At 37.4% G+C, this 19,950-nt stretch overlaps 1 non-coding gene across 1 annotated transcript; it reads left to right on the top strand.

The window, feature by feature from the left end:
• Positions 1-19,591: 19,591 nt before the first annotated feature.
• LOC132310855 (small nucleolar RNA R71) lies at positions 19,592-19,697 on the top strand. The gene has a single exon (XR_009482725.1). It is a non-coding gene; the product is annotated as a small nucleolar RNA R71 (small nucleolar RNA).
• Positions 19,698-19,950: the final 253 nt, after the last annotated feature.

Below are 19,950 nucleotides of genomic sequence, written 5' to 3'. Positions count from 1 at the left end.
GGGCTTCAATCTACATTAAAAATGTAATTTTCACTCCCTCTCACTTCGAATTATATAGATATATACATATGTATGTATATATGTATATATATTATATATATCTCGCATTTTAACCCTAACTTCATGCCTAAGTTCCTTCCAACCAAAGGTTTAATCATGTATAAACTCATATAATCTCTATAATCATCCAACCTTGTAGCAAATCAAGATCTACACTAGGGTTTGAAGGATACGGATTTGGTGGATTTGGAGGAATTAGGGTGCTATTGTTGAAGTTTGGGGTTTGAAGGGTGATTAAGGAGAACATTAGGGGTGATTTAGAGTTGGTTTGGGTTGATTTTGCTCATTGTTGGAGGATTTGAGGATGTTTAAGCTTCAGTTGGAAACTAGGAAGCTCGTGCCTTCAGATTGAGGCTCGAGCCTTTGCTTGCAGCAAGCTCGAGCATCAGGATCCCAAGCTCGAGCCTCAGCCAGTATCAAGCTCGAGCCTTTAGACTTTAGGCTCGAGCCTTAGAGCACAAAGTTGAGATCTTTTTGGATAGTAGTGCCGGGGCTATAGACAGTTACAGAGATGCCAAGACGACCGAGATAGTGGGTTATTTGGACACCGGCTATAGCGCTGGATGATTCCTGGCAGTACAGCACTATCCGCCAAGATACAAATTTTGTGTTGGAGGACTTCCAGCAGCACAGAGATAAATTCTGGGTGGTAGAGGCCTTATAGTCTCGCTATCTGTCAGGATTTCTTAGGCATCCAGCTCAGGTTGCTTATCCTTGATTGGTGCGGACATTCTACCGCACCTTACAGCTGCATGAGGGCAATGATGCCCATGATGGAGATGACTTTTTCACAGCCACTATCGAGGGGGTACAACAGATAGTGGACTGTGTGACTATAGCATAGGCTATGGGCTATCATCACAGGTGCCCTGCAGCCCTTCAGGGGAGGTTTCCTCTGATTCCACCGGACACAACCAGGAAGGCAATGGTCCGAGCTTTGGGCTAGGGGAGGCACTCCACCACTTGGGAGACGATCTGGAAGTCACAGCTTCTGAGACGTTTCTAATTTCTAGATACGGTCTTTGTGCCAATGCTCGCCCTATCGGACATAAGATAGGGCAATGTACAGAGATGGTGGATGCGCACTACGCATTCCACGCCGACTACTGGGTGTCTATTCCCCAGTTGGTATTTGTTCAGCTGCACCGATTATACGACGAGATGGGAGAGGCCCGACGTCCTCCTACTCACCATATTCATTTTCCCAGGCTAGTTACACGTATGATGGAGATCTCAGGGGTTTAGATACCCCCGAATGAGGCGACTGTCACCGTCTTCACTCAGTACCGTTTCACTCAGTGGAACAATGTCTTTGGCTATATGCCGAAGGCACGAAAGGCTGAGTGGGTGGTCGACGATGAGATTTAAGAGGATCGACGGCCCTTGGATGCCGAGGCACGAGGTGTGCCATATGTACTTCATGTCCCACCTTACCCACCTCCACCTACTATTCGCTCCGCTGAGGAGGCGGTTGTTGCTGAGGAGGTAGAGAGTGAGGAGGATGCTGATGAGGCTACAGAGGATGAGATGGATGTCTCTGATAGCCAGGCCCTGGCTAGGAGGAGGCCCGTTCCTGCAGCCTAGCTTAAGAGTTCTTCTTAGGCTGAGATTAGAGCTTTACAGGCCAAGGTGGCCGAGCTGCAGGATGGCCAGACGGTGCTGAGACAGATGCTAACTGCGCAGTAGAGCATTCTGGAGGAACTTCTATGCCACACCCCGTCTGCCCTTTCAACTTCTACCGATCCGCCTCCACCACATATGGATTAGTTTTCTAGGACTTTTCTATATTTCTTTTTCTAGATAGGCATTTTTGTTGACCAGGGTAGTATTTTTGAAGTATTTATTTCTATATGATGTATATCTACCCTAAGTCTTTATTTCCAAAGCATTGTACTCATTCTGCTGATATGTATACATGATTTTTGCCTATACTTTCCTTGTGTTTATATTTGAGTTCACTGTGATTTTTCTCTATTATTACTACATATACTTGATACTCTGATGTGTATTGGAGTTTATTGATGTTACCAGATACTGTAGATTAAGTTTGTGGGTGATCATTTTTACCCGTCTGTGCATCATTTTGATATATCTTTGCTGGTCTGCTTGTATGGTAATATCTTTTTAACTCTCTTTTGTTCTCACACATTGAGGACAATGTGCACACTAAGTTTGGGGGTTAAGGTTATTGTGTTGGGAAATTTTAAATTTTTTTTGGATATTTTTGTTCACACAAGGTTATGAGTGTTGATGTTATAAGCATGAGTTTGAGTCTGTTGGTGGTCATATACTCTGTTTGCTGTCTGTTATTGGTTAACAATGGTTTGTATGCCAAAATATTGCGAAAATGGATTTCTTGAAAAAATTTTAAATTAGTTGTTAGCTTGTGGTCCACTTTGTTATGATGGTTATTGTTTAATAATATTGATCTCTAAGATGCTACACTTTGCACATATTCACACTTGCATGAATTCTGTGGGGTAAAAACTGGAAGTCTTGTTTTGTTTTGAGTTAGACTGAGATGAGTAGGTAGATTTGATAATTTTAATAACCAAGGCATAATAATAAAAATAAAAAAAAAAAGAGAAAAAAAAATAAAGGAAAAATTGTTTTGTTTTGAGTTAGATTGAGATGAGCAGGTAAATTTGATAATTTTAATAACCAAGGAATAATAAAAATAAAAATAAAAAAAAAGAAACAAAAAAAATAAAGGAAAAATTGGTATGTATGCAATGCAATAAAAGAAAAAAATTATTCACCAAGGTGAAAAAAAAAAAAAAAAAAAAAAAAGAGAAAAGAAGTAGAAAATGGTCAAGTTCAGGTCTATACCTAGATTGCTTGAGCAATTAAGTCCTTAGGGGTGTGTTCTGACACCTAATGCCCTAAGACCATCTGGTCTGAGAGTCATTGGCTGAAAGCTTATTACATAAGGGATTTAGGTTGCCTAGATTACTTGAACAATTAAGTCTTGTGGGGTGCTTTATCACTTAATGCCCTAAGACCACTTGGTCTGGGAGTCATTGGTTGAAAATTCGTTATATGGGTGACTTAGAAAGCTTAATAGACCTGAACATTGCATAGTATACTTTTTGAAAAATGCATACCCGTAGAAAAAAAATAATAATGCCTTGGGTGTTGGAATTTGAAAAGTTTGCTTGTAAATTGAGGAATAGCAAGGAATAAATGCAAGTATGGATAGTAAGCCACACGTTGAATTGTAAGATCACTTTCAAAAAGTGTTTTGGAGAATGAGATTGTTGAATGAATGATTAAACTGATAAATGGGGACCATGGCTGCTAAATTGAAATTGGAAGTTGAAAATTTCTCTGATTATATGATTGGTTAAACTTGCTATACTTAACTGATTAATTAACTGCAGGGATATTATGATTTAAAAACAGGCTTTAATGAGCTTGTTGTGTAATTAAGGCACTATTGAGATGTTTGTGGGTACCATCACTGGAAACCCTCATGAGACTATAACTCATCTACTAGGGGTAACCTAGGGGTTTAAAGGCTTGTTGCATAGGCTAAATGCAACTGTGATTCCCACGAAAGCGGCTTTTTAGTTCTGTATTGCTAAAGGACTAGCAATATGTAAGTTTGGGGATGTGATGAGCGCTGAATATTTGTATATTCGAGCCCCTAAATATACGTATGTTAAGGCCTAAAGTGATACTTCTATCCATAGTTAGACTAATCTATGTTTAATGTGTGGTTATAGGTACTTTCCCAGAGAAATGGTTAAAACTGGGACTTTATGATGATATCGAAGCTTATAGAATCATTATTGGTCATCCAGAGCAAGCCGAGAGTTTAAATAGTGAAGTTTAGAAGAATTTAAGAACCAGAGCTTGAGCCCCAGTCTTGAGGCTCGAGCCTTACAAGAAGAAAAGAAGAAAAGTCAATAAGGCATTGAAGCTCGAGCTTTGTACCTTAGAGCTCAAGCCTTAGTAGAGGGTGCTCGAGCCTTAGCCCTCAAGCTCGAGCACAAGGCGTCGGAATTTGAAGAGTTGATTTAAAATTAAAGAACCAAGCTCCTAGGTCTTATGCCACACCTCAAGGATCAAGCACTATCATTTAAGGCTCGAGCCTTAAGTACCTAAAGCTCGAGCCTGGTACCTAGTGCTCGAGCCCATGAAGCTTGGATCGAGCAATGTTAAAAGATTTCAATCCCAAAAATATTCTAAATATTGAAGAAAAAGTCGCTTCAGAAAATAGTTGAAGAAAATTGGTTAAACGTCAAAATGAAGATCGAGTACCATTCCTTGAAGCTCGAGCATGAATGTAGAAGCTCGAACCTGAACCTCTAAGGTCGAGCCTGACTTCCTAAAGTTCGAGCTTTCCATGGCATATTAGATTTCAAGTTACGGGATTATTCCTTTTTGAGGCATATTCCACTACAGATGGGCCAGAAGACCTAAAAGCCCACCAAATCCTTATTTTCTTCTATAAAAGAAGGCATAAGCCTTGATAGAAGAGGTCCAAAATTCCAAGTCCTTTTTACGGTGTGATTCAGAAGGTTGATAGTGTGGTGGTTTTAGGGTTAGGAGAAATGGATTGTTTGCAAAATAGTTAAAGTAGTTAGAGTAGGTAGGTGGATAGTCCATACTAACTGCAAATAGGTTATAGTTAACTGAACTTTATAAAACATCTTTCTTTAAAACCCGAATTGAACGAATGTTATTGAGCTCAATTCATTTGAAATATAATATGATTAAATCCCCAGAGTTGAAATAGTTAACCAGAGTTACAAGGTTGTGGTAAAGTCAAAGCCTTAAGACTTTTCTTTCTCTGATCACTCTAGTTTAATTTCAGTATTAATTTTATTTTTAGTAGTTTATAATCGTGACAACCAAATCAATCAATTCAATCAATTACCTGTGAACCAATAAGAATTAGTTAAAAGCAAAATTTAATAATTCATCTCTCTGTGGGTTCGACACCTCTCTATTGTGCTATTCTGCAAGGATTCATGCTATTACGAGTGGTAAATTTATAAATAGTATGCAAAAACACACAATAGTGTCAAGATCTAAATTTGCATGTCTTGTGCACATCATAGCATGATAGAGCCACACTGGACTTATTTTACACAGACATTCAAATTTTAGAACTTATAGTCATTTCATTGCATCCGAGCACATTATTTCATAGGTTAAGGCTTTGTATAGTTAACATGAACCATTTTTGTATAGTGATACTTGATTTTACCTCTCATTTGTTCCTTTTGGATTGGAATGTACATTTGAAATCTTCTTAAGACCACTTCTTCAATAAACATGCTCGTCCCTTTATATTATTTTATCTTGCTCTATGTCAACATGCTTAGTGTTTTATTCCCCAATGTTGACTATGTTTCCATATTCAGGAACCTATATTGTAAATTATTGTTTTTGCAGATCATGCAAACAAGGAAGAAGTCCATAGCCAAAAAGGGGAGAAATGTTATTCCCCCTGCACAGTTCACCCCATCACCACAAAGGAAGGATTCCCCAGTCCCATCTCAGGAGGTTGCCTCCTCTTTATCTTCTAGGGATCCCTTCAATTTAAAGCCAATGGATTCTGAGCCCACTGTTCCTATCATTCGTGAAATCCCATCTCCAGTCTATGTGGCTAAGGACTTAGCCCCTGAAACAAAATTTGATGCAACCTATTTTTCTAAGTGGGAGCAAACCAAGTGGTCGTATGATCAAATAGTCAGCCAAGGCCTCTCTACCACTCTAAAGCCAATATATGACTGCTTTTATCTAGGCTTGGTTCAGCTCTTCTACTAGAACCTTCGCAGGGATGACATTAATCACAGTCGGCTATTCACATCTATAGATGATCTATAAATGGACATCCTATCTCCATGACCATTGAGAGCATTGAGATAAGTTAATGGTATCCCCATGACACTCCAGAGGCTATACATACTTCATAAACTATTTATCCTCCATTGCCAGAGCATCCCTCAGTGAATGCTATGTTACACTCACTTTGCCCGCACCTCACAAAGGTCTACTCTACCTATGCTCTGCCGAAGTACCTTCCTCCGCATTTATTGTTCCTTGACACCATTCTCTTTCGTAATGTCTTTCACTCCGGCCACAAGACAAAGTGGCGAGCAGAGTATTTGATTACTCTTTCTGTAGTCCATTCACAATACTGGCTCTTGATGAGCACTAAAAATATGCATTTAAACCCCTTAAGCTTGAGTATTTTAGGACCTTTATCTATCTTATTTTCCCGTTTTAGACTAATTTTGTGTTATTTCCTTTTTCAGGTCAATAATGTTAAAACGGGCAAAAAATGGTTTCTTAAGGCCTTTTTGGAGTCAAACTAAGTCTTAGTGAGAATCTGGAGCAAAAAGAGGCTGATCTGGAGCAAAAAGGAGGCTAATACTGAAAACTGCCAAGTGAGATCGATCGAAGAAAAGTGAGATTGATCGAATTCTGATCGATTGAAGAAAAGTCTAATCAATCGAACTAACTCTGATCAATCGAAGAAAAGTCTGATCGATCGAAAATGTGTTGGCAGTGAGCTGTCTTATTCCCACGCACCCGAACTCCACCTACCACATAGTTGCGGGATCAGATATTTTTGGGCTGTATTTCTGACTTAGTGCCTAAGAAAAGAACCTTGTATTTAAAGGTAACTGAACCATTTGTAAAGGAGCTTTTTATCATTTTATTTTACATTGTAATTTTTATTTTCTCTCTCTAGAAAAGTTAGAGATTAGGGTTAGAAGAAAAGAGAAGAGTGGAGGCTCTAAGAACACATCTCAAGATCTACACACTATCTCTTTCTAAAATTCAACAAAGACGGAGAGGAAGAAGATGGAGCCATGTTTGGGGATTGCCCTTGAGGGTTCCAAGATCGCACCCACCTCCTTCATGATTGGCTAGACTTCTCCTTGGGGCTTGGATGAGCCCCAAGTTTGTAATCTAAACCTCTATCTCTTTCATACTTTTTGGACAATAATATCTTGTGATTAGTGTTCTAGCCTTGTTGCTAATGAATGTTGGTATATTTCTATGATTTCTATGGTTTAATTCTTCCTATTGATTCTCTTTGTGATTATATGTTGTCTTATGTGTGATTATTTGGGAATTGATCTCTACACTAGTTTCTCTATGTTGGTTGCATGTCTATGTGTGATTAAATAAGAATCTAGAGATGGCTAGACATGGTTTTTATTAGATGGATTTATCAATTAATTTGATGGATTATTCTTATGCTTGATGGGTTGTTCTACAATTTAATTCATGCTTGCAAGTAGGTAGACAATCTTTACTTAATTTGATATTCCATGGCTTATTATTGCAAATTCCATGATTCTCTAGATTGATGTGTGCTTCAATTGTGACTAGTTTGATGGGTCATGCTTAGAATTGATGGGTTGTTCTATACTTAGTTTAATTGTTGGTTAGGTAGGCAATTCATTATTGAATTTGATGGTCCATGCTTAATATTACAATTAGTAGTCATATTTTGTTCACAAGAATGTTTTCCCCAAATTAGTTGAAAGTGTGTGGTTTGGTGAACGAGCTTAATAGCAATTCCAATACACCCCAAGACCTCACTTCTCATCTCTTAAATCCCTATCTCAACTTAGTTTTATTTTACTTGCATTTTAATTTCCTTGCATCCTAGTTTAATCAACCAATCTCTCTCTTTGCAATCATTTGGTACATTAGAGTCGAAATTAAATTCCTACACGTATAATCTTTGTGGATGATCCCTACTAACTATACTTCATTAGTTGTAGTAGTGGTTTTATAAATGTAAATTTGACTTTAAAGGCTTCCTAAAGCACAATCATATTTTGACCTTGCGAAGCGACCTATCGCATTAAAAAGTTCATTTTCTAAACACTTAGAAAGGGGCTCGTCAAATTGTGGTGCCGTTGCCGGGGATTAACGGTTTTGTTGGTATTAAACTAGACAATAGTGTTCATTTGATTGCTTCTATTTTTATTTTATTTTCCATTGTATATTCATTTCTCATTCTTGATATTATTTGTCAATTAGGTACTTGACTACAAGAAAGACAAACTTTGGATATTGAAGAAATCATTAGAGCTTAAAGCTAACATTAAAATTTGAAGTTGTTTAAGGACCATTGTGAGCAATTCTTGGAACTCTTGTATTTTAATTATTTACTTCTTTGCATGCTTTTGATAGCCCTTGTTGAGGCTCATTATATTTCTTAAATCTTCGTCCAAGTATCGGCCCGTGTGGAGGCCATTATTTGTTGCATTTAGATTTTGAATGTAAATGGAGCCATTGTTTGATCCAAGTTTGGAGTGGTGGTTCGGTCGTCGACACTCCAAATTTGTGCAAATTAGTGTGGCCAAGTTTTAAATTTATAAAATGCCACTACAAACTCTAACTACTAAATATAGCTAGGGTGAGTAGGGATCATCCCAAAGGATTGTGGGTGTATTTGCAATGGAAACAATATATAGGGTTAGTAGGTCGAGTGATCAAAATGTGGTTTGTTTGGTTGATTAAACTACAATGTAAATGAATGCAATACTAAGCAACTAAAATAAATAGAAGGGTAAAGAATAAGAGAGAGGGGTCTTGGGATCTAGAGGTCACCACTAAACATCACCATTCTAGACATTCAATGTGTAATAAATGAAGAGGAAACATGTGTTGCAATACATAGAGGTGTAATTGATTGAATCAATAAGCATGGATTGACTCATTAAGCATACATTGTCTAGGCAACCTAGTGAATAGCACAATATATCAAACTAAACCATTAATCCTTCCTTTAAGTTCACAATCAACACACTAACAAGTTAGAGAATAATACTACTTGCATTCATAAGTATGGAACATCAAACAACAAGTATGGATTGTCCTCCCATCTAAGAAACTAAGGCTACCACACTACAACTAAACTGGGAACATGAAAATTAAACTAATTAAGCTAAGGGAAAGGCACAATCCATCAAGAAATGAGCATGAACCATCAAATAAACCACAAGAGTGTTCTATTAAGCACTATGCCCTGACAATCTCTAAATTCATAGCATCAATACACATAGACATACATCAACATCACAAAACTAAGAGATAAACACATGAACATCTATTCTAGCATATATAGACATATGGATAGAATGAAATGATCAATAGGAAGTATTAACCACACAAATCATCGTATAAACAAGATTCATATATAAATCAAGTGTCAAGACAACATTACAACACAAATCCCCTCAAAAGACAAAGCATTAAGGTCTAGAAGGCATGCTTAGGGCTAACTCTAGCCCCAAGAAGATGTTTAGCCATTCATTGATGTAGTCATCCAACCCTCAAGGGCTATCTCCATGATAGAAATGCTCTTCTCCTTAGTTGAAACCCTAAAAGAATGGAAGAACTCCCAAGAATAATGTATGTCTCTCTAAGCTCTAGCCTCCTCTCCAAGATAGATGATATATGATATTAAGATCAATGAATGTTTATGAAATTATTATTATTCTCTTTTAAAGTCGCTCCAAATCTTTACATAGGAGGCTTAAGTGTCACACCCAATGGTCTGGACTCGTGCACTAAGGTCCCTTTAATGATTGCACCATAAGTCATCTTTTAATGAGCTGAACTCTGTTTTAATTCGGACTTAAGGAGGTTCGATCGATCGAGTTCAGATGAGATCGATCGAACTTTGGTGAGATCGATCCAATATTGGTAAGATCGATATATCTTTGGCGGCGCCTTTTAGAATAAAGACAAATCTGAGATATTTTTGGGATATTTTGGGATGAAGACAAAAGTGGTAGGTGGGGATAAGATCAAAGAAGTTCGATCGATCTGAGAAAAGTTGGATCGATCGAAGATGGTGAATTCTTTTGGATAAGGACAAAGGCTTGGATCCATCTTAAAATGGTTAGATCAATCAATGTGAGATCGATCGAAAATATTCCTGATCGATTGAAGTTTGCAGATTTCCACCACTTTGCTTCCACTTTGCTCCATTCTTCCATTCAGTTTCAGATTGCTTCTTTTATGCTCTAATTTGGTTAAATTAGCTTATTTTGGGGATAAGTGCTTGAAAAGGGCAATAACATGAAATTAATCTAAAACAGAAAAGTAAGATAGATAAAGATCTTAAAATACTCGAGCTTAAGGGGTTTAAATGCGCACTTTTTAGCGCTCATCACACCCCCAAACTTAAATATTACTAGTCCCTAGCAATGAACTACAAAGTAAAGAAATAAAATGAACAACTAATCAACTATGAACTAGAAAGCAATAAATGGATAACACCACTTTCGTAGGGAACACGATTGCATTTAGCATATGCAACAAGCCTTTTAAATACCTAGGTTACCCCTAGTGGATGAGTGAAGTCTCATGAGGGTTTCCAAAAATGATACCCACAAACATTAAGCTCATTCGTACTAAAGAGGCACTAATATTGCAAACAAGTATTGGGAGAAAACTAACTCAAATATGCAATTTTCCAACCATTTCCAAGCAATCTCCCAAAATTTCAACATCAAGTAAGCAAGTATGGTCCTCCACACATTAAGAAAAAGATCATGCAAATCAAACAACTCTAAAATCCTTTTTGAGTGGACCGACATCAAATATGTGGCTATCTAAGCCAACTAAAGAAATGTTCATATTCTTACCCTAAAACTAGCACACAAATCTAGTCCCGATCTTCAAAACAAAGAGTGGACCTTTTATTAAAGCTTTATTGATCTAGGTGCGCTTATTTTTTTCACTCAATTTTTTTTTTCCTAATCCTAAGGATCAAAGATGGAAACATAGTACAATGTCGAGCATTAGGTCAATGACTCCCAAACCAGATGGCTTTAGGGCACTAGGTGTTTAAACACCCCTAAGGACTTACAAGCTCAAATCAACTAGGCTAAAAATTAAAACAACCTCTATCTAATCATTTCCCATTTCTCACCTTTTGAGAAAAGTCCTCACTTTTTTTTTTTTTTTAATTGCTCTTGCAACTTTTTTTTTTTTTTTTTTGTGTCAAGTTATTAACCTAGAGTTTAGGCCCTCCACCTTTCGGCGCAAGAAATTCAATGCTTGATGAGGCTAGAATCCCAGCTAGTCAATGAAAATGGTTTATTATCCATCTTTATCAAGAATGAAAGCTTTCAATGCACTACTAGTTCAATTGGGATATAACCAATTCAATAATCAACAAAGCATGTACCCCACAAATAAATGCTAGTGTGCACCTGTGCTAGTGTAGAATCCTAGTGTGAATTTCAAAACAATCACAAAATCAGGATGATGTGGATCACAAATGCAAGCAAGATATCAATCTTTCGAAAAATTTACTCCTAAATGGCATCCACAAGGCATACAAGGAGTATTGGACTCTCAAGTCAAGCTATTTTTAAATTTTAAGCAATATAGTCCTCAAAAGATCAAAATCACAGCTAGTTATGAACCAATCATAGAAAATACCTCAAATACACAAGTCATACTTTAAAATTTTGAATTGAAAGTAAACACTGCAATTAACACCCATTACCCCCAAACTTAAATGGCACAGTGTCCTCAATGTACAAAGAGAACAAAAGGAAAGAGTATAACAACGCAACTAAGGCAAAGAATGGCCAGGACACAAATATCCAAAGTGGGTGGTATAACCCCCCCCCCCCCCTCCCCCCCAAAACTTGGAATTGACTGTGGTCCTAAAAAGATGGCACTTGGATAAAACTCGTCAGATAACAAAGGGATAATAACAGTGCACAGTGGACATGCAAGTGTAAATGGGATAGTAAATGAAGTAAAGAGAGAGGAATAAGGGTGGTCCTAAAAAAAATTGGGCAGCACTCTCTCTCACTGAAATTATTGAAATGTACCTGATAAATTGAGTTAATTACAGATAAATGGAGTCAATCACAAATCCAGACATCCAAAAATATCATGCATAGAAAAAAGAGAAATAATATACAGCACATCACAGTATCAGGGCCAACAGATTGGCCGCAAAAATATCATAACAGTAGTAATGTAATAGTAATGTATCACAGATATATAAAATAATGAGAGTAAAGAGATAGAGAGATCAGACAGAGGAGATCGGGCGAGCAGGGCGTGATCCCCGGATATCTCTGGATAAATCCTGTAGCGCAGCCATGACGTCTGAGTGGAGAGATGCCACATTAGTGCTGAGGGAGGCCACATCTGACCGAAGAGAGACAACTGTGTCCTCTAAGGTCTGTTTATGTGATACCCCTCGGATCTAAGACACGGGTTGATTAGGCCCAGGCCCAAACCTGAGGGAATATCAAACAATTAAGTATTTTAAAATGAACACAGATGACAAAATGAAATAAGAATAAATATTAAAAGCTGAAAAGAATACTAATATAAAATCCTCAACTGATAAAACTTAATAAAATCCAACTTCCAAAACCTCCATGATTACAACTCAGGAATCCATCTAGTGGACCACTAAATAATATCCCAACTGATCTGAAATAATTGAAAGTAAATAAAACTGAAACATCGAGAGGAATCCTACGTAATCTGGTGAATGGAAAACTGTCCTCGAATAGCATGATCAAGCTCTAAGGCTGGAACCGTCCTGAACCTGAAAAGAATAAAAAAGTGGGTCAGGCCCACGAACAAGTTCTAATTTAACTGCAATCCATACAGTGACCCGATGCGCAGATACACCCTAGATACCTCACAATATCTACGTAGTCCATACAAACATATATATCCACACTAAGGGACATTCACTGGACTATAATAGGGGTCTCAACCTGAATAGAAGGCAACATGCGAATACGCACCCAAAGGTGGGCATGAGTACCTAGACCTAATAAGGTACACCTCAACCTACTATATCTAGCTACACATCCACTGCATATACGCACCCTAACCAACGAGCTTGAGACTCAAGCTCATCTCGTGGTACCATAATCATATATCTAAAGTCTGTCCAAATCTAGAGTATGTCATTCAATTATTCATTGAGGTGACATACAAAACACAGTCCAGTTAGTCGTTCAACTTATTCAACTGATATGACTTAACACAATTTAGGATTCAATATTTTACAATCCATTCCTTTAATCCGATAGGTTAGGTCTTAGCGTTTTGAGCTACACCATCCCTAGTATACCACCGTCCCATACCGGTGCATACAATCCTCCATATCCATAGAAGTTACAGAACCAAGATAACAATTCAGCAACTTAAATCCAAATTCATAATCCAGTTACCAACTATAACTCAAGTAATTGTAGAATATGGTATAACATTTCAGCAAGTTCAGTTAAAAACATACTCCAGTTAATTGCAAAATAATACTTAATAATTCAACAATTAAATTTCACAACCATTATCCAGTCCAAATCCAAAGTCCCGTTAATTACAAAGTAATGTGTGACATTACAGCAATTAAATCCAAAGTAAAAATCCAGTTTAAAGGAAACCAAATAAACTACAGAATTACGAACAGTAGCTTAGCAACCAGAGTCCAAAATATGCATAGGTCAAAACTAAGCAATACCTGACCCTATCATGCATTTAAAATAATTTTATAAACATATTAGATCCCACTGGAATGCCCAAAAATAAGCTTAAGCAATTAAGTCTTCATCCATCCATTAACCGTACACAATATGCATAAATTTTATACGGTTTATTCCACTAATTTAAAGGTAATCTTTAATCAATTAAAAGTTTTATTAACACCCAAAAGTAACTTCTTAATCACTCTGGAGAGTCCCATAATTTTCTAAAACAGTTCAGACACTCAACCGCTTCAAAAAGTGCATCAAAAACCATGACAGGAAACAATTTTGGGGTGGAGAATGCTCCAAAACTTTGGGAGCAGGCTCCAATCAGCCTGGAGCCGGCTCCACTAATCTTACAAGGATTAGGGTTTTAGGGATTTAAGCTTATAAATACACCATTTAACCTAATTTCATAATTAAACTTTTATACTAATTAATTAAGGACACATAAATAATAAAAAAACAATTCAGTACTATAATTAAACTAAGTAATATAAGTAAAACAAACAATGCAATTAAATCAAATAATAAATCAAATAATCCAAACAAGTTAATTAACCACAACAACAAAACAATTAAATACATAAAAATGCAAACAAAATAATTAATTAAAATATCAGGACTATCCTTTTAAAATTAGGGGTATTACAGTATATGCTCTCCTAGGCCAAGTGTCGGAACTATAGCGTCAGTGATAACTGTATCATGAACTGGAGGTATATCCTGACCCTGCTCTTGAGAGTGTAATGGTGACCCTGCCAGAGAGTGATGTGGTGACTCCTCTAGAGGCTCTCACTCTAAATCAATATCCATATGCACGTCCGCAGCCGCCGGTGGGTCTACTGGATTATGCTCTGCTGCTGCTGTTGCTGTTGCCTCCTCCTCTGCAGCCTCCTCAGCTACCAAGATAGCCTCCTGCTATAAGCTCCTGATAAAAGCATTATAGCTATTATTCCAATCCTTCTTGCCATAGTGGTAAGCCCCTGACTCAGTATGCTCCTCCGGGTGAAAGGGATAGTGCTGGTCCCGGAGGATCTATGTAATAAAATGTCCGAAGGGGAGGAAAGTGGCTCGTTTAGGCTTGGCCTTGCTGATGAAGCTCGCATATAATCTCATCATGACACTCCAGATGAGTGTAAGAACAGAGAACCAATGCTTGGTATAGAATACATAGAGAACAGCCAGAAAATCTGAACACCGCTGGATCTTATGGCCCGCCATAAATACGTTTCGGTATAAGACCGAATCAAAGAACCAAAGATAGTCGGGCATATAAGTCCAAGTGGAGAATGTCTCGCCATCATTGTAGTGGACGGTCAGAGCAACAACCATATCTGCATCAGATAGCCTCCTCAGAATAGGATACTCAAGGCCGGGAGGGCAGAAATGTGAGCATCGTGAGCATATGGCCAGTGACTCAACAGTGATGCTAATGGGGTGGCCATCGCTAGTGGTGTGCAGCTCCGATAGGTTACTCGAGGCCGGTTGGAGGTTCTGGAAGAACACTCGGATGAGCCTCGGGTAAACAGGATAGGTAACTAGAGTGAAAATGGCTGAAATGCCCTGCCGGTCAATGTCATCAAATGTTGTCCGGGTTAGAACCGACAGGGAAAAGAAAGCAATGTCGAATACCGACTCATGTGCCACCTGAAGGCGTCTATATCTACTGCTAGGCCTGTCTCGGATCTGGCTTCGTGATGCTAGTGGTGGTGAAGGAGGTGGTGTATGCTTAGCCTCATTTGAAGAAGATGATGCACAAGCCGAAGATTGTAGTCTAGTGTCGGCTGATAAGGACTGAGCTGTAGCTGGCTCTGAGGCTGGGTCCTGAACATGAGAAGGTCCCGCCTACTCCTCTGGCTCCTCCACACACTGTCGAACTCGGCGGACATATTGTCGGTTGGCAACTGTCTTTACCCTAGCCATGGTCTGCAAAAAGAAAAGAAACACTTACAACTGGAGTCAGTAACAGATAATAAAGAATTGAAGCACAGTATATAGAAACATGTATGTCAAATAAGATAGATAACTCAGAATAAAGTACATGAATCTATGCAAGTGATGACACAACCAAATAAATAGTGACTTAGTTAAACATGTTAAACAGTATAAGTATGGAATGCATCCAATGTAGAAAACACAGGCATTAGGCATAATTAAGATAACATGGAACATAAAAGATTTAGTGTGAGGTGTATATGCAAATCTGTGACGTTCGATCGATCAGGAAAATATGAGATCGATCCAAGTTGGATCGATTAGGACTAAGTGAGATCGATCTTTCTCTTATCGATCAGAGAAAAATTCAATCGATCGAATTGCTGCAAGAAATTTGAAAAGTCACAGATCTATGATGTGGATGACACGAGGGCTTCCCGAGCAAGCTCGTGGGCCTTCTCACACATCAATAACTCAACAATGGTCACTTATTGTGGCACGTGACCCCCAAAATCAAATTCGGAATCAATATATATAAAATTATATATATACCTCTATATACACATGCTCAAAGCTTCAAATATGGAAAGAAATTAACATTGAAACTTAGATTTAACATGTAAACATGGGTATCACTCAAGATTAAAGCTCGAAATCGAAAAATAAAACTCAAACTTACCAATTCGGGTGAGAGAAGTGGTCCGAGAGAGATAGAGATGAGATCTGAGACGAGAGATGAAGTTCGAAGACTTGGGATGCTCGCCAGAGATGGGAAAATAGATGAACAGTGAAGGGAAGGAGCTAGGGTCTGGGATCGATCTTTGAATCGATCCAAATGACCCTTGGCTTCTTTTTTTAAAAAACTGTCTCCAACATGTTCGATCGATCACTAAGAAATCAGATCAATCGAACTCAGATCAATCATGAAGGAATTCAGATCGATAGAATCCCATAAAACAACATAGTATTTTTGAAAATTTTTTAGTCTTTGAAAATTAAAATTAAAATTATTTTTGGATTTTTGGAAATAAAGTAAAAGAAAATAAAATGCAATAAAATAAAAGAAAAATATTTTTTTAATAATAATTTTTTATATTTTTGAAAATTTTGAAAATTTTCAAATAATAGTAAAAATTAAAATAAAAATAAAAATCTTTTTGGAATTTTTGAAAATAACGTAAAATAAAATAACATTAAAATATATATATATATATATATATATATATATATATATATATATATATATATATATAAATTTTTGATTTTGATTGATTTTTTTTTTTTTTTAAATTTTGAAATTTAAAAATCAAAATGCAGTCAAAGTCAAAGTCGATGAAGGAACACAGATCGATCAATCCAAGATCGATTTGAAAGAGAATTCGATCGATCGAACAGGTGAAAGCCTACAGATAAGTTCGAATGATGCATAGAGAGCTGATTTTCATGGGTTCAAAATTTTTTCTAAGTGTTGGAACTGAAGATCAATTAAGAAGAAGGTGGATCGATCTTGGAATTTCAGATCGATCGAAAAATAACTTCGCACGATACACAGAGAGCTGATTTATGTAAGAAATCCTCGCACGATGGAACAAAGAGGTGATTGCATGCACAAATGGAGGTTCGATCGATCGAAATTCTTTTGAGAACGATCGAACAGGCCCAAAATGCCTATTTTGAAAATGAAAGTGCATGCATTGTCAATCACAGTTCCTAGCCATGTGTATGAACCCAAAATATATCTAGACAACGCAAGAAATGAAAGGTAAAATAGAATTGAGGGAGGAATAGGGTTGTAAACCCTACGAATCGTACTAGTCTTTAATGTCTCTAACAAGATATTGGGCTCTTTTAGCCCGAATCAAATATCTTGTTATGCATCCCCTCATTGACGGGGTGAATGGATTTTTGAATCCCACCCAACAAATGGTTCTTTAAATAACTTGTTGGATTTGGATCAAAAGGAATTGATGGTCTTTCATCAAGGCAACTCTTGGGCTTCCATGCCCTTTCAACACAAGGTTTTGAAACAACATTTCTTGCCTTCTATGCCCTTTCAACACAAGGTTTTAAAACAACATTTCTTGAATTCAAGTTTGAAGATAGACTTTCAGAAATTCCACTTCCAAACAAGGACTCAACTTTATCACATTCATTATCAAGACATTTTTCCATAACACACACTTCTTCATGTTTGTCCATTGAATTCGGGGTTGGATTGAAAATGTTCAACTTCACTTTCATATGCCCAAATGATATTTTCATTATCCCCATCCTACAATTTATGTTGGCATTTGCAGTTGCCAAGAAAGGACGGCCAAGGATAACGGGAATTTGGTTCTTGGGATTTGAAACCGGTTCCGTGTCAATGACAATGAAATCAACGAGGAAGAAGAACTTATCATTCTTAATCAAAACATCCTCAATGATACCCCAGGGCTTTTTGATGGATCGGTCGGCAAGTTGCAAAACCACCGACGTCGGTTTTAAGCCTCCTAAGCCCAATTTAACATATACCGAGTATGAAAGAAGGTTAACACTTGCTCCTAAGTCTAGACGAGCCCGATTAATGACATTGTCACCAATGATGCAAGATGTAGTAGGTGAACCAGGGTTCTTAAACTTTGGGAAAGTGTTATGTTGCAAAATGGAGCTTACTTGCTCGGTCAAGACCACTTTCCTTGGTGCTTGGCTCTTGTTCTTCCTCTTTTGGGTGCAAAGATCTTTTAAGAACTTGGCATAAGCCAGAATTTGCTTATTTGCATCCAAAAGCGGAAGATTAATCTTCACTTGCCTAAACATTTCAATAATTTCATTGGTCTTTATCTTTTGCTTGTCAATAGAAATGGACCCTTTCAAGGCGTATGAAAATAAAGCTCTTGGCTCAAAATCTTTTTTCAAAATCTTTCTTTGAAGCTTTTTCAACACAAGACTTTGTCACATTATTAGAAGAATTTCTCAAATCATTTTTCAAAGCTTTTTCAACACAAGAATCTTTCACATCATTTGTCACAATTTTCTCAATAAGATGATCATACACATGCAATGAAGGAGGAATAAAATGTGAAACGGGACAGGTGTCAACTTTTGGTTGCACCGGTTCACTCTCTTCATTGGAAATACCTACTTGAGTATCAATAACCTTCCCACTTCTCAAAGTTGTCATCGCATTGACATATTCAATTGTGTAACCTTCCGATGAGGAATGAGTCTCCACAACACATTGTTGCTTTGGTGGTGTATTCAAAGGCATCTTCTCCTTCTCTCTAGCATTCAAAGTACTAGCTATTTGCCCGACTTGGGTTTCTATCTTAGTAATAGATTAAGAATGAGAATGAAGCAATTGAGTGTTCGCCTCTAGAGTACCTAGAGCGGTCAACACTTTCTCCTCAAAAGAGAAACTCCTATAATTTCCTTGAGAATAAGATGATTGATTAGGAAAATGGGAATTTGAGAATTGATTACCATGCGATTGAAATGATGATCTAAAACCTTGGTAACCTTGGCCTTGCATTGGAGGTGGAACATACTTTCCTTGAAAACCACCTTGGGGAGGGTTTGAGCCTTTCCCTTGGCTTTTCCAAGAAAAGTTTGGATGGTTCCTCCAACTCGAATTATAATGAGTGTCATAGGGATTATTCCCTTGGTTAACAAATGTAGTATTGACTTGCTCATGGTTTTCACTTGGTACATGTCCATGGGGACAATTGGAAGTAGAATGTAAAACATTAGAACAAGTCATGCATGATTCATTAGAGTTACGATGAGAATGGTTAGGGGAGGAAGACATTTGATTCGCTGAAGTTTGGTTGATCAAAAATTGATCAAACCTTTGAGATAAAAATTTCATTTCAGCGGCTATGTCATTGGAATTGTTAACTTGATATAAGCCAACATTCTTCCTTCCACTTAGATTTCTATCATTTTTAGAAGATAAAAATCTATGCATTGAATTCTTACTCATGCTTTCATACAATTGCCAAACATCATATTCATGCTTGTCAAGGTAAGAACCACCCATAGATGCATCAACCATACCCTTGTGATTATCCGGTAAACTTTCAAAGAAATATTAAACTAGTTGCCACTTAGGTATGTCATGATGTGGGCACTTCCTAAGCAAATCATTAAACCTTTCCCATGCCTCATGAAACATTTCCCCGTCCCCTTGAGAAAATTCACGGATGGAAATTCTCATATCATTGGTCTTTGATACCGGATAGTACTTCTTTAAGAACTCTTGTTGCATTTCTGCCGAAGAAGTTATCGAAAAAGGCCTAAGATTATTGAACCAATATTTTGCTTTGTCTTTAAGGGTAAAAGAAAAAAGTTTGAATCTTAAAACTTCTTCTGGCATGTCCGTGTATTTCACGGTGGAACACACTTCAAGAAACTCATCCAAATGCTTGTACGGTTCTTCACTTGGAAGTCCATGATAGTTAGGAAGCATTTG

The sequence above is a fragment of the Cornus florida genome, unplaced genomic scaffold, assembly GCF_030987335.1.
Source record: "Cornus florida cultivar Cherokee Brave unplaced genomic scaffold, ASM3098733v1 CherokeeBrave_3.0.0_Hap2_Chr05, whole genome shotgun sequence".
NCBI lineage: Eukaryota > Viridiplantae > Streptophyta > Magnoliopsida > Cornales > Cornaceae > Cornus > Cornus florida.
The sequence above is the reverse complement of the archived record's forward strand: the minus strand, read 5'-3'. Positions and strand labels throughout refer to the sequence as shown.